Source organism: Bos mutus, chromosome 19 (assembly GCF_027580195.1).
Source record: "Bos mutus isolate GX-2022 chromosome 19, NWIPB_WYAK_1.1, whole genome shotgun sequence".
Taxonomy (NCBI): domain Eukaryota; kingdom Metazoa; phylum Chordata; class Mammalia; order Artiodactyla; family Bovidae; genus Bos; species Bos mutus.
Window position 1 is genome coordinate 2,525,756 of NC_091635.1, and position 13,803 is coordinate 2,539,558.

At 42.2% G+C, this 13,803-nt stretch overlaps 1 long non-coding RNA gene across 3 annotated transcripts in view; it reads left to right on the forward strand.

Moving 5' to 3' along the window:
- LOC138983963 (uncharacterized) overlaps positions 1-13,803 on the forward strand; it is a 147,447-nt gene that overhangs the window by 64,181 nt on the left and 69,463 nt on the right. The window contains exons 3-4 of one of the 3 annotated variants that reach the window (XR_011461322.1): positions 5,401-5,548; positions 7,325-8,830. The exons of 1 other annotated variant lie outside the window; for it this stretch is intronic. This is a non-coding gene — a long non-coding RNA (uncharacterized lncRNA). Of the gene's footprint in view, positions 1-5,400; positions 5,549-7,324; positions 8,831-13,803 lie in introns of those variants that run through there. One more of the 3 variants, XR_011461323.1, reaches the window with a different exon arrangement.

The following is a 13,803-nucleotide window of genomic DNA, read 5'->3' on the forward strand; positions in this document are numbered from 1 at the left end:
TTTATTAGGCTAATCTTTTTCTACCTTCACGGTATAACAGATCATTAATTTCCCTTTTTTTCTTCTCTAGTATATTTATTTGAAGGCACTAAATTCTCTCTTAGGACTGCTTTTGCTTCATCTTGTAAGTTTTTATATGTCATATTTTCATTATCATTTCATTAAAATATTTTCTAATTTTCATTGTCACTTGTTCTTTGATTTATGAGTTATTTAGAATTGTGCTGCTTATTTTCACATACTTGGGAGATTTTCAAACATTCTCACAACGTTTCTTTGTTATTAATTTTTATCTTAATTTCACCATTTTGAAATGTTCTGCTTGATTGTTAATCCTTTGACATTTGTGGAGACTTGCCTCTGTGCTCCAATCTTGATCTACCACGTTAAATGTTCTCTTTGCACCTGAAAAAGAACCTGTAACTCTGCAGTTGCCAAATGTAGTTTTTTATATGTCAGCTACATTAAGTTGGTCAATTTTTAGTGATTATTCTAGAGCTAAACCGTGTATCCTTGCCTTCATGACATTTCTTTTTTAATTTATTGTTTTTACCACTTTGCAAACAGCCCAGGAGCTCTGTCTCTCCTGTTCTCTCTGTCTGCCGCGCTGTGTTGGTGCCTCTGAGCTCCGTCTCTCCTGTTCTGTCTGCTGCGCTCTGCTGCCATATCTCACCTCTGCGCGTGGCACACCTCACAAGGCAGCCTGGCGGTCGTTTCCGGCGTCGGTGCTCCTTTGAGCTCGCCCGCACAGTCAGCCTTCCCTCATCCTTTCTTGCTCTTCTGTGCTTCATCTTGAACCATTTCCCTTGGTTTCAAGAACTTCTTTTAGAAGGTCTTATACTGTGAGTTGCTTGTAATGCATTATTTCAGCTGTTGTTTTTCTGAAAAAGTCTGTATTTTGTATTTTTACTTTGTATGAAGTTCTGGGCTGGTATCTTTGGTTTTGTTTACTTTTTTTGAAAAATTTATAAATGTCTTACATTATCTTCTGGCTCTTTTTATATTTTGTTGAAGATAATTTTTCTCCTTTTTAGGTAGTGTTCCTTATTTCTCTGGATTTTTAAAACTTCTTTTTGTTTTTGACTTTTAACTGAAGCTTGCCATACTGGGGGTGTGTGTGTGTGTGTGTGAGTGAGGGAGAGAGACAGACAGAAGGAAGGAGACTGCTTATCTCATTTTGGTGTTTTCAGATGTCTGAATCTGTCATTTAATCCCTTTCATCAGTTTCAAATTTGGTTGGCATCATTTTTTTAAATTGGTTCTCTTTCCATATTGTAGTTTAGCTCCGTGGAAGCTGAACTACAATATTCTACAGTTTGAATGTTTCTCTGTGCATTTTCTTCTCTTTTATGTTGCTTCCCTTTTCTCCTCTTCTTCAGTTTAGGTAATTACTATTTTTTTGCATTGTCTAGACTGCCCTAATGAGTTATTCCAGATGTTGTAGCTTTTGACTCTATAAGGTGCTTTTGATTCCTTTTTTCAGATTCAGATGATTAAATTCTCTTTTTTTATCCATTCATTTTTTTGGTCCTCTCTTCCTCTATTTTATTTAGTGTATTTAAGATAGTTATCTTAATGCTCTACTGTATGGAGCCCAGTATATGCATAATCTGAGGGTTTGCTTATGTTGCTTAATTGTTTTCTTAGTTATCAGACAGATTACTTCTTTGGTTTTTAAATTTTACCTTTATGCCAGTCTTTTTGTAAGAAGGCATTATAGACGTTGAATATAAGGCCGTTTCCCCACCCAGCTGAGAGGGAGTGCGTCTGTTCTAGCGGTGGTTGCACTTGGTGAGAGCTTGGCTGGCCTTTTCGTGGGATGCAGGTCTGGTCACTGCTGCATCACTTCACCTTCTCACTGAGATCTTGGTAGGTGTCTGTCCTGTGGTTGTTGCTCAGTTGCTCAGTCATGTCCGACTCTGTGCGACCCCATGGACGGCAGCAGGCCAGGCTGCTCTGTCCTCCACCATCTCCTGGAGTTTTCTAAAACTCCTGTCCATTGAGTCAGTGATGCCATCCAGCCGTCTCATCCTCTGTCATCCCCTTCTCCTCCTCCTCTCAATCTTTCCCAGCAGTGGGGTCTTTTCCAGTGAATCAGCATTTTGCATCAGCTGGCTTGATTCTAATGAATCAATCAGATCAGATCAGTTGCTCAGTCGTGTCTGACTCTTTGTGACCCCATGAATCGCAGCACTCCAGGCCTCCCTGTCCATCACCAACTCCCGGAGTTCACTGAGACTCACGTCCATCGAGTCAGTGATGCCATCCAGCCATCTCATCCTCTGTCGTCCCCTTCTCCTCTTGCCCCCAATCCCTCCCAGCATCAGAGTCTTTTCCAATGAGTCAGCTCTTCGCATGAGGTGGCCAAAGTACTGGAGTTTCAGCTTTAGCATCATTCCTTCCGAAGAAATCCCAGGGCTGATCTCCTTCAGAATGGACTGGTTGGATCTCCTTTCAGTCCAAGGGACTCTCAAGAGTCTTCTCCAACACCACAGTTCAAAAGCATCAATTCTTCGGCGCTCAGCCTTCTTCACAGTCCAACTCTCACATCCATACATGACCACAGGAAAAACCATAGCCTTGACTAGACGAACCTTTGTTGGCAAAGTAATGTCTCTGCTTTTGAATATGCTGTCTAGTTTGGTCATAACTTTCCTTCCAAGGAGTAAGCGTCTTTTAATTTCATGGCTGCAGTCACCATCTGCAGTGATTTTGGAGCCCAGAAAAATAAAGTCTGACACTGTTTCCACTGTTTCCCCATCTATTTCCCATGAAGTGATGGGACCAGATGCCATCATCTTCGTTTTCTGAATGTTGAGCTTTCTGAATTGATTTCTGAATGAATCAATACTCCACATCAGTATTGGAGCAACAGCTTCAGCATCAGTCCATCCAATTAATATTCAGGGTTGATTTCCTTTAGTCCATCTCCTTAGTATTTAAACATACCAACTCAGTCAGTCTGCGGTGTAAGTTCTGTTTGGCCTCCCGCTCCAGACTGCGTACGCATCTGGCCTGTGTGGCGAGGACGATGAGGCGTGGTCGACGCAGGATGTTTTACCCTGAGTACCACGTGGTGGTTGTGTGGGGCTTCCCTGGTGGCTCGGTGGTAAAAAACCTGCCTCCCAATGCAGGAGACCCGGGTTCGATCCCTGGGTTGGGAAGATCCCCGGGAGAAGGAAATGACAACCCACTCCAGTATTCTTGCCTGGAGAATCCTATGGACAGAGAAGCCTGGTGGGCTATAGTCCATGGGGCCGCACAGAGTTGAACATGACTGAAACGACTTAGCATGCATACATGCAAGGAAGTGGTCCAGGCCAAAATCTCATGTGGCTGAGTCCGAGTTCAGAAACTGCATGCCCAAGGCCACCTTTCCCAGCGTGTATGATGGGTATGGATAGAGTCCTGGAGTTATGGTTGTGGTTGTGGAAATGGAAAGTAGATGATGACTTTGTGGCTGTTGTTTAGTTCCTAAGTTGTGTCCGACTCTTTTGTGACCCCATGAACTGTAGCCCTCCAGACTCCTCTGTCCACGGGATTCTCCAGGCAAGAAGACTGGAGTGGGTTGTCTTGCCCTCCTTCAGGGGATCTTCCCGACCCAGGGACAGAACTTGTGTCTCCTCCGTCTCCTGCCTTGGCAGGTAGATTCTTTACTACCGAGCCAGCTGGGAAGCCGCTGGATGATGACTCTAAAAGCAAGCATTTTAGAAGCACGGTGTAGGGCACACCTCCTCTGAAGTGAGCATCACCGAGGAGCGAAGGCTCTGCCTGGGGCTTCCAGCAGCTCACCTGGGGTTTCAGGAGCTCCATGCTGCCATGGGCACCCGGGTTCCTGGTGCACCCGGCTGTGGCCATCTCCTTGCAGTGGGTGGCAGTTCCCCTGAGTGGGCCTGAGGAGACCAGGGGTGGGGAGTGGAGGGGTCGGGGATTAAGATGCTTCCTGCTGCAGCCAGGAGGCCTGGCTCGTGGGCTGTGACTAATGCTGGCCCTCTCCGCTTAGAGCCTGGGCTCTCCAGCAAGCCCTTGGATGCAGGAATTGTAATTTCCTAGGACACAATGTGAGGTGAAATGGTTCATTGTATCAACAAGAATGACACAGTAATTTAAGCCTGGGAATGCAATGTATCCAAACGCCTCATTTCCTAAATGAGATGGAATTATAACAATCCCTTAGAGGACAGAGTTTTAGAAATGCTGAGAAATGTTGATTCCATCTTTTTTTTTTTTTCTATTGTGAGGGGGACTGATGGTGGTGGTCATGGGAAGGAGGAGGAGGGACCTTTCCAAAGCTGTGACTTAAGATGACCGCATCGGGAATCAGGGCCCAGTGAGCTCCCTTGATGGTGGATCCAAAGGGTTCCTCTGTGCTTTGCAGACACATTCAAGCCTGCCTGTTCTTGGTCCTTTCTCTCTCTCTCTTCTTCCCCCACCTCCTCTCTTGCTCTTTCCTCTTCTTTTCTCTTTTCCTTCCCTCCTCCCTTCCCTTCTTTTCTCTTCTTTCTACATCTCTAGTCGACACTGTTTGTGAAATCTAGAACAGTTCCCAGGCTCACTTTGAGGTCCATTAACCATCTTGAACTATTTTTCAAATGTTTTCGGTTCGAAAAAACCCAAGCCGCACTGGGCCAGCCACTTTTCTTCTTCTTCACTGCTAACCTATGTGTATTTTAAGGGGAATGTGAGCCATATGTTTCTGATTCCTTTACACTTAACTCATCAAGTGGGGTTTGTTCAAGCTATTTCATGTCCTGGATGCCTTTTGAGCCATTTCCTTGTGACTTTCAAAGCCTTTTATTCTCTAAAAATAGGAAGTTGCATTTTATGAAATGTAAAGGAGATTGAACCCCCAAAGGTCTGATTTGGGTCAGAATTCTGAATCACTGGAATTAGTCACAAGCATGGCTCTATTCCACTCTTTCAGAAGAAGAATTCCAACTCGAGGAATAGCTTCTATATTTTTCATTAAATTTCATAAAATTGGGTAAACCTTAATTAGAATAGACTTCGGAGAAAAAAAAGGCAAAAAGTACTTTATAGCAAGAACGTATATTATTAATGAGAATGGGTAAATGTTTCTGATTAAATAAGAACTACCTCAGCTAAATTAACCTCAAAATGAAATGCAATAAAACAATTAAGTGAATCTCTGACAGCCATTAAATTTGATCCTATAAGTAAGTTGTGGCTTTTGTTTCATGCCCCCAAAGTGAATCTCAGCTAAATATGTGTATTTTTCCCAGTGCTTCCCATCAGGACAATCAAGAGGATTCTCTAGAAACAAAGCTGCTTTCATTTCTTAGAGAAACATCCTGTTATCTTGCACCTTCTTTTCCAGAAGATTTAAACTGAAATAAATACATCATCTAAAGGTATATCCTCACCTCTGTTTCTGGGAAGAAATTCCAGGTCCAGTGTGATGGAAAAAGCAGCTTCCGTTCTGAGTCTCTGCAGGGGCTCCTCCTCCTGGTAATCTGGCCCAGGGTCACTGTGAGTCTGACTCAACCACCACCTCCTCCCAGAGGCCGGCCCCCACTGCCACCCCTCAGTAAGTCTCTGCTCCATTTCTCTCTTCTTTACTTGTTGGAATTAGCACTAACTGCAAACTGTTTATGCCTTTTATGCACTTAATGTTTCCTTTCACCACTGGAAATCTAAATGCATCGGTTTATCTCAACACCTAGGATGTCAGTGGCAAGTAGCAAGCAGTCAACCGTGCTTGACTGAAGTTAATTGCAGTCACTGAGAAGGCAATGGCACCCCACTCCAGTACTCTTGCCTGGAAAATTCCATGGACGAAGGAGCCTGGTAGGCTGCAGTCCATGGGGTCACACAGAGTCGGACACGACTGAAGCGACTTAGCAGCCACAGCAGTCATTGAAAGTGAAAGTGAAAGTGAAATCACTCATACGTTTCCGACTCTTTGCAACCCCATGGACTGTAGCCTACCAGGCTCCTCAGTCCATGGAATTCTCCAGGCAAGAGTACTGGAGTGGGTTGCCATTTCCTTCTCCAATTGCAATCATTGGGTCAACCAGTTAACAAACAATGCCTATTGACATGCATTTTATCTCAGAAGAGATCAGTTTATAGCTATCAAATTATATCTACTGGTTTTTATAAATGTATTCTTAAGCAAACTTAGTCTAACCCTCTTCCCCCAACACACATACCCTTCATATGAATTTTAGGATTAAATTTCTACAAAAAATGGTCACTGAGATTTTCATAGGGATTGAGCTTCATCTGTGGATTGATTTGGGGAGTACTGGCCTCTTAAAAACATGAAGTCTGTCTTTCCATTTATTTAGTTGTGATTTAACTTCTTTCAATAGTGTTTTGTAATTTCTACATGAGATGGAAGGGAGGGATCCAGAATAGTCAAAGAATCTTGAAAAAGAAGTAGAAAATTTCAGGACTCTAACTTTCCAATTTAAAAACTTATTACAAACTACATTCAAGACAATATGATACCAACATTGGATACAGATAGAGAGCAGTGAAGTAGAACTGAGGGAGCAGAAATAATATCTTGCAGTCATGATCAATTGATTTTTGAGAAGAGATCCAAGACAATTTAATGGCAAAGGAATAATACTTTTAAATAGTGCTGGAACAATAGAATATGAAGTTTGATTTGACTTCATGCCATCTATCAAAATTAACTCGAAGTGAATTAAAGGATTAATTATAAGGACTAAAACTATAAAATTCTTACAAAAAAAACCAAGCATAAATCATTTTGACCTTGGATCAGATAGCCATTCCTTAGATATGATACCAAAAGGATGGGAAAAAAAAAAAAAAAAAAGATAAGTTGGACTTACTTAAAGTAAGATTTTTATATTTTAGAAGATACCATCAAAAAAGTAAAAAGGCAGCCTATAGAATAGGAGAAAATACTTGCAAATCATGTATCTGACAAGGGGTATGTATCCAGACTCCATAAAGAACTCTATCAGTTCAACAGTTAAAGAATAAAAAACTAAATTTTAAAAATGGACAAAGGATTTGGATAGACATTTCTACAAAAAACTATATGAATAACTAGTAAGTAGATGAAAAAATGCTCAATGTTATTAGTCATAAGGGAAATGCAAATCAAAACCAAGATGAGACACCACTTCAAACCCACTAGGACTATAACAGCAATAATTTAAAAAAACCAGAATAGCAATCATTGATAAGGATGTGGGGAAATTGGAACACTTGTATACTGCTGGTTGGGATGTAAAATGATACAGCTGATGTGGAAAACACTTTGATGTTTCCTCAAAAACTTGAAACATGGAGTTACCCAATGACCCGTCAATGTCCTTCCTAGGTATATACCCAAGAGAATTGAAAACAAACGTCTGCACCAAAGCTTGTACACGAATGGGTGTGCAGGCATTATCCATGATAACCAAAAATGGAGACAACCCAAATATCCATCAACAGATATTTGGAATAAACAGATACACAGAATGTAACAGCACGTGCCACTGCATGGATGGTCCTTGAAAATGACGTGTGAAGTGAAAGGGGGCGGACGCACAAGGCGACACCTTGCACGAGTCCACTCGTGTGAATGTCCAGAATGAGGCCGGCATTGAGACAGGAAGTAGATTCGTGTTTGGAGAAGTGCTCAGGATGGTGGGGAATGATTTGCTGCTCACGGATACAGCGCTTCTTTTGTGGGTGATGAAAATGTTCTGGAATTAGATATCGGTGGTGGTTGCACAACGTGGTGAATATACTAAAAGCCACACAATTGTGTGCTTTATTTTTTTTTTTAATTGTGTGCTTTAAAAGGTGAATTTAACGGAGTGTGGATGGTGTCTAAAAATATTAACCAGTTTCACAGTTACTCAATTCTTCTGTTCCTGTCTCAATTCCCATGGGAGAAATGGGAAAGGAAAAATGATGTGTTCCATCTGAGAACTAATCCTGCTCATTGTTCATTGTCTTCTTCCTGGGCTTTCTCAGTGCTTAAGCACGAAAGCTGGAGAATTGTCCAGGAGCAGCGCTTCCTTCCAGTGGAGAGGCGTCAGAGCAGCGTGCTGCCATAGTCTCTGGGTGAGCTGCTTGCCAGACTCACCCTAGCTGTGCTGTGAAAGGGCAGCAGGCTGATGTCTTGGGAAGAAAACATACAGACAGCTTTTTGTCTTGTGTTCGTTACCTTAGCAGCAACATGTATTTTTGGAACTGGAAATCTTTAGGTTGGTGTGTGACACTCTGTTAGTTTGGGATCACGGTGGATGATGAGCTACTGGGAAGAGAAGGTTTTCCTATCAACTCTCTGTCAGACTAGGTCGCTCCCAGCCAGCAAAGGTGAAGGTTTAGGATTCTGAAAAAAAAGAAGAGAGTAAGTATGATGTCATCAGAGCCAGACCAGACAGCGGCCATTCTGATCTATGTTTTCAAAGTACAAATATGTAAAAATCATCCATAAAGAAGGCCGAGCACCAAATAATTGATGCTTTTGAACTGTGGTGCTGGAGAAGACTCTTGAGAGTCCTTTGGACTGCAAGGAGATCAAACCAGTCCATCCTAAAGGAAATCAACTCTGAATATTCAATGAAAGGTCTGATGCTGACGCTCCAATACTTTGGCCACCTGATGTGAAGAGCTGATTCATTGGAAAAAACCCTCATGTTGGGAAAGATTGAGGGCAGGGGGAGAAGGGGGCAGTAGAAGATGAGATGTTTGGATGGCATCACCAGCTCAATGGACATGAGTTTGAGTAAACTTCAAAAGACAGTGAAGGACAGGGAACCCTGGCAAAGATTTTCCTTATAAATTGTGTTTTCTCATGGTTATAAAGCGTGAGGCCACACGTACCAATGTTGGAAGACTGGTGGGACATTTATGAGATGATTCCAGCAACAGCAGAAAAATGACTGTGCTTAATTTCTATCTACTGGTGGCATGATAACGATGATGATACATAATAATTAAAGGAAAAATTAAATAATGATGACCATTTCCATGTCATGTGGAACTTGTTTACATTTATGTGTTAAGTCATCTGGTTTGTATCTGCTTATATATAGACCCAATGGACTGTAGCCCACCAGGCTCTTCCGTCCATGGGATTCTCCAGGCAAGAATATCGGAGTGCATTGCCATTTCCTCTTCCCAACCCAAGGGATTGTCCTGACCCAGGGGATCATCCCTACTCAGGGATCAAATCCGCATCTCTTACATCTCCTGTGTTGGCAAGCGGGTCTTATCCTGGGACTAGAAGCATTAATTTTGGCCGTCCTGGACTTACTGGGGTGTGTGGCTACCCTATTTGTAGACATTGCAATAGAATTAGCCTGGTATATAACTTAAGAGGAAAGATAATAGTTGGAACCATGATAAAACGGTTCTTAGAGAAAAAGAGATAAATATAAGGGTCATTTTGAACAAAGAACGTGAAGAGGTGGTGACTGAATGTCAAAGGGGAGAGAGAGAAAAGTTCAAGTTTAGCGGGCATCTAGTTTGAAAACCTGAGTGGATGTTGGAGACACTTACTGAGTGGAGGAAGGTTGGAGGGGCCTGAGGTGGGGGAGGTGACAGTTGTAGGTAAGGACGTGAGTGAGAGGTAGCCCTTAGGTACCCAGAAAGACCTGGCAACAAGACCCATGCCTGCCGCTTCATCACGTTTTCCAGACTGTCTGAGGCTCTCAGCTGGCCTGAAGCAACAGTGTGGACCACAGAGCACAAGCCATGCCCATGTCTTTCTAGCATATTAATGATTCTAGAAATATCAAGTACTTACTGTATTCTCACACCATCGCAATTTATCCCGATGGTTTGGTGGAGCTTAGAAATGTAGTCTAATCCTGATTTTCATACTGATTCATCTGGAGAAATGCCTTCAGAACTTTCTATCCCAAGCAAGCTGTTGGAAGATGCCTGGTGAGATGGATGGTTGAAAAAAAAATTTTATAAGCTGCCTTTTTAGGGTCTGGCAGTCTTGGTAAATTAAGGTGTAGTGTGCTTGATAGTTTCCCAGGTGACTCAGATGGTAAAGAATCAGCCTGCAATGCAGAAGATGCGGGTTTGATCCCTGAGTTGGGAATGCCCAAAATGATTGGATCTGACACCACTGAAAAGTATGTTTTCCCTTGATGACACCCAAGTCTGTGAGAAAACCTGTAGTGCTTCCTGGTTTATGGAGAAATGATTGCAGTTTCAGTATAGGGTGAAAAATAAAAATTGGACAATATGGACTAAAAAATAGATGCCTCTGTGCACGTGTGTGTGTGCACGTGTGTGTGTGCACGTGTGTGTGTATGTTGGGTGGGAGTGGAAATTCCTTTTACTTAGGTACAGGTTGGCCCCCAAAGAAGCCACGTCATGATATATTTTTCTCACTTATTCTAAGTAAACGTCATTCCTGAATCTTTTAACTAAAGATCATCTTGCATTTTTAAATGAAAGGCGGACTCAACTCATTTACACACACAGAGGTTGTATACTTAGAGGACTAAGTGAAATACCCAGAGAGCGGTCAGTGTGCTTTCCTTTGAGAGACACTCAGTTTTGTTGTTTTCCATTCCTCATTTCTGATAGGAGTACCATTGCTTTATAATATTTTGTTAGTTTCTGCTGCACAGTGATGTGAATCAGCTATGCATACGCATATATCCCTACCTCCTTCCACCCCACCTCACCCCATCCCACCCCTCCAGGTCATCACAGAGAGCTGAGCTGAACTCCCTGTGCTATACAGCAGCTTTCCGCTAGCTATCTGTTTTACATGTGGTAGTGTATATTATGGGTGTGTTCAGGCGCTCAGTCGTGTCTGACTCTTTGTGGCCCTGTGGACTGCACACGCCAGTCTCCTCTGCCAATGGGATTTCCCAGGCAAGGGTACTGGAATGGGTTGCCATTTCCTTCTCCAGGGGATCTTCCCGACCCAGGGATTGAACCTGTGTCTCCTGCGCTCCAGCACTGGCAGGTGGATTCTTTATCACTGGCGTCACTGGGAAGCAAGCTCCCAGGCACAGATGGCTAAAGCTGGGGACTTGTTCCCCTGCACTGGGATGTACGTGACGCAGCTGCAGTTACCTGTGGGTGAAACCGATACGGAGATGATGAGTTGGGGAAAAATTCCCCAGATTTTCAGAATCAGATCTGTCTTCTGTTACTTTGCTGCAAGTGTGGAGCTGTTTGGGAGAATTAGTGTTGCTTCCTTTCATATTAATAGCAGAAAAACTGACTTTTCACTATATTTAATTGCAATGTCAGTCTGCTTTGGAGTACTAGGAATCTTTGCCATCTCCTTTTCTGAAAAAAAAAAAAATCATGTATGATTACTTACTTCTAAGCTTCTCAAACAAAATTTTCCTAATTCGTTTCACTATGACTCAAATTTCATCGATCTAAAAGACTGTAGAATAATTGACTCAGTGCTGTACTAAAATGTCTGTATCTTCAACAGTTAATGGAAGTTGAATAGCGTTGTATAATCTCTAACATGAAGATACTTTCCAAGTTCCTTCCAGCTTTGGAAAAGTCTAACAAAATTCTAATTCTTGGGATAAAACCTTCACTAGGATTTACCGGATAAATAAGAGGACTGGAAGCCCGTGAAGAAGCAAACTGCCCTTTCTCCCTTTTTTTCAGATTAATTATTTTACTGCTAGTGTTGCTTGCTAGAAATAGTAGAGTATTTTTGTTCTTTTAGTCTTGCAAAGTGGAAAGTTTTAAAACAATGAAGCTGTTGTTTCAAAAAGAGGACCTCTAAATGATCTAGTCTTGGAAACTGTCAGGGGTTAACTGAAAATTGGAAGGTGCTCTGTTTGGTCCCTTGTCCTTGGTCACAGCCAGTGAAGCTGATGAAAAAAAAAAGAATCTGGCTTCATAGTCATGGTATTTCATTCATAAAAAGAAATTGTGCCCTGAGATTTAATTGAGTGGTTCCAGGGCCATGCCAGCAGAAAATCAGCTGGTTGGGCTCCTATATAAACATGATGACATGTTGAGGGCAGTGTTTACTTTTTTTCTAATTAAAGCAAATTAGAAATTCCATTATATTTCTGCGGCGAATTCCGGCAGCAGCATGCCCTGGGAATTGCTCACGGTCCTTCTCGAGTGAGGCTGTCCCATCCTTCAGTTTTCGTTTGTTCCCTCAAGTTTTAAATTCATTCCAGGTGCTAAGTGTTTTTGCCAGCTCTGAGACCTCGGTCTTTTAGGATCATTTCCAAACAAGACCGGAGGATGCGGCGGAATTCAGACCAACTGCTCTTGATGACACTACATGTGTTCGGTCCTGACGCTGGTTCTCGGTAGCCAGCCGCTCTGTTTTCTTCTCCTCGTTCAGTTCTATCGGTTTTCATAATACCAAGGCAAACCTCCAGTGGACTCCCCGGTTTGGCAGCACGAGATCATCTGTAGGGACTCACACTATTAAGAGAAGCAGCTAAGATGCCAGTGGAAATATAGCAACTGTACAGCGAAGATAGGTATTTTTCTTACACAAGAAAAGGTTCGGGTTTAATTTGACACAGGGTTATAAAACTTAAGAGGATTTTGTTTTTCATTTAATGATACCCTTATCATCTTTTTACCAGAAACCAGGTATGTCTGAGTTTTGATGTTTTAAAAAAGTAATGGCCATCATGCATTTATATCACAGCTTTAAGTTTTAAATCCCAGTGCCACTTCATTATAATCCTGTTTAATGAACAGCACGTTGAAAGAAAGATTTAATATATGGAGCTCACTAAAGCATTGTTCATTTCTGAAACCATGGCCACATTTTATCATCTTGACCTTTTTCTGACTTATGATTTCAAGGCTAAGCTTTAGATGCCAGCAATCTTCTTGCAAGGAAAGTTACGCTTAGGAGATCTCTCCCCCAGTGTTATTGACAAGAGGTTCAAATAAAGACACAAGGTTCAGATCAAGTCACCATGGGGTTTGGAAAAGCATTCATATTTTCAATATTCCTCTGAATTGATCCTGAACTCTAGATTTTAATGAGCTTGTTTCTGGGGTTATTGTTAAGTTCACGATAGGGAATGAAGGACACCTCTAATGAATGAACGTGGAGAAACCCATGAGGCATTCTGAGGCTCTTTAAGTATAAAGAAAAGAAGTGAATGGGTCTGTGCTTGTAGGAAGACCTTCATTGTTCTGGTTGTTGTTGTTTAGTACCTAAGTTGTGTCCGACTGTTTGCGACCTCATGGACTGTAGCCCGCCAGGATCCCTGTCCATAGGATTCTCCAGGCAAGAACACTGGAGTGGGTAGCCTTTCCCTTCTCCAGCATTGTTCTGGTAATCATGGCATATCAGGGAAGTGGAAGTTAAGCATTTCACTGCTATTTGTAATTGCCAGTATCTCCCAGAAACTTTAAACCACAAATGGTATACTAAAAATGAAAATTAAATGTCACCTGTGGGTTAATATGGGTAGGAGTGTTTCTAAGACCCTCTCTCTGTTCTATTGGACTAGCTCGTGCATTGGAGAGGGAAGAAGGAAAAATAAAAGGAGAAGTAATTTTGCTCAATTAGATATGTAAATGTTGTCACTCGAGTCCTTCTCGGTGGGTAACAGCAGAGAGAGAGACTAAATGGAATTTTGAGGACTTCGGTTTCTTCATTGTTCTTGGTTTTGTCTTGCACGTCAGAGATAGTCAAGAATTGGCTGTAAATAAAATTCAGGTCTCAAGGAAAGAGATCCCACCCCTCGCCCAAGTCCCCAGTCCACCTGTTCATGCGGTCATGGAATTTCTCCTTTGCCTGAAATGAGCTATATATCGTCAAATATCTCATAAAATGGGGGAGGGGACGATGGAATAACAAGAGCAAGCATTGAAAGGCTC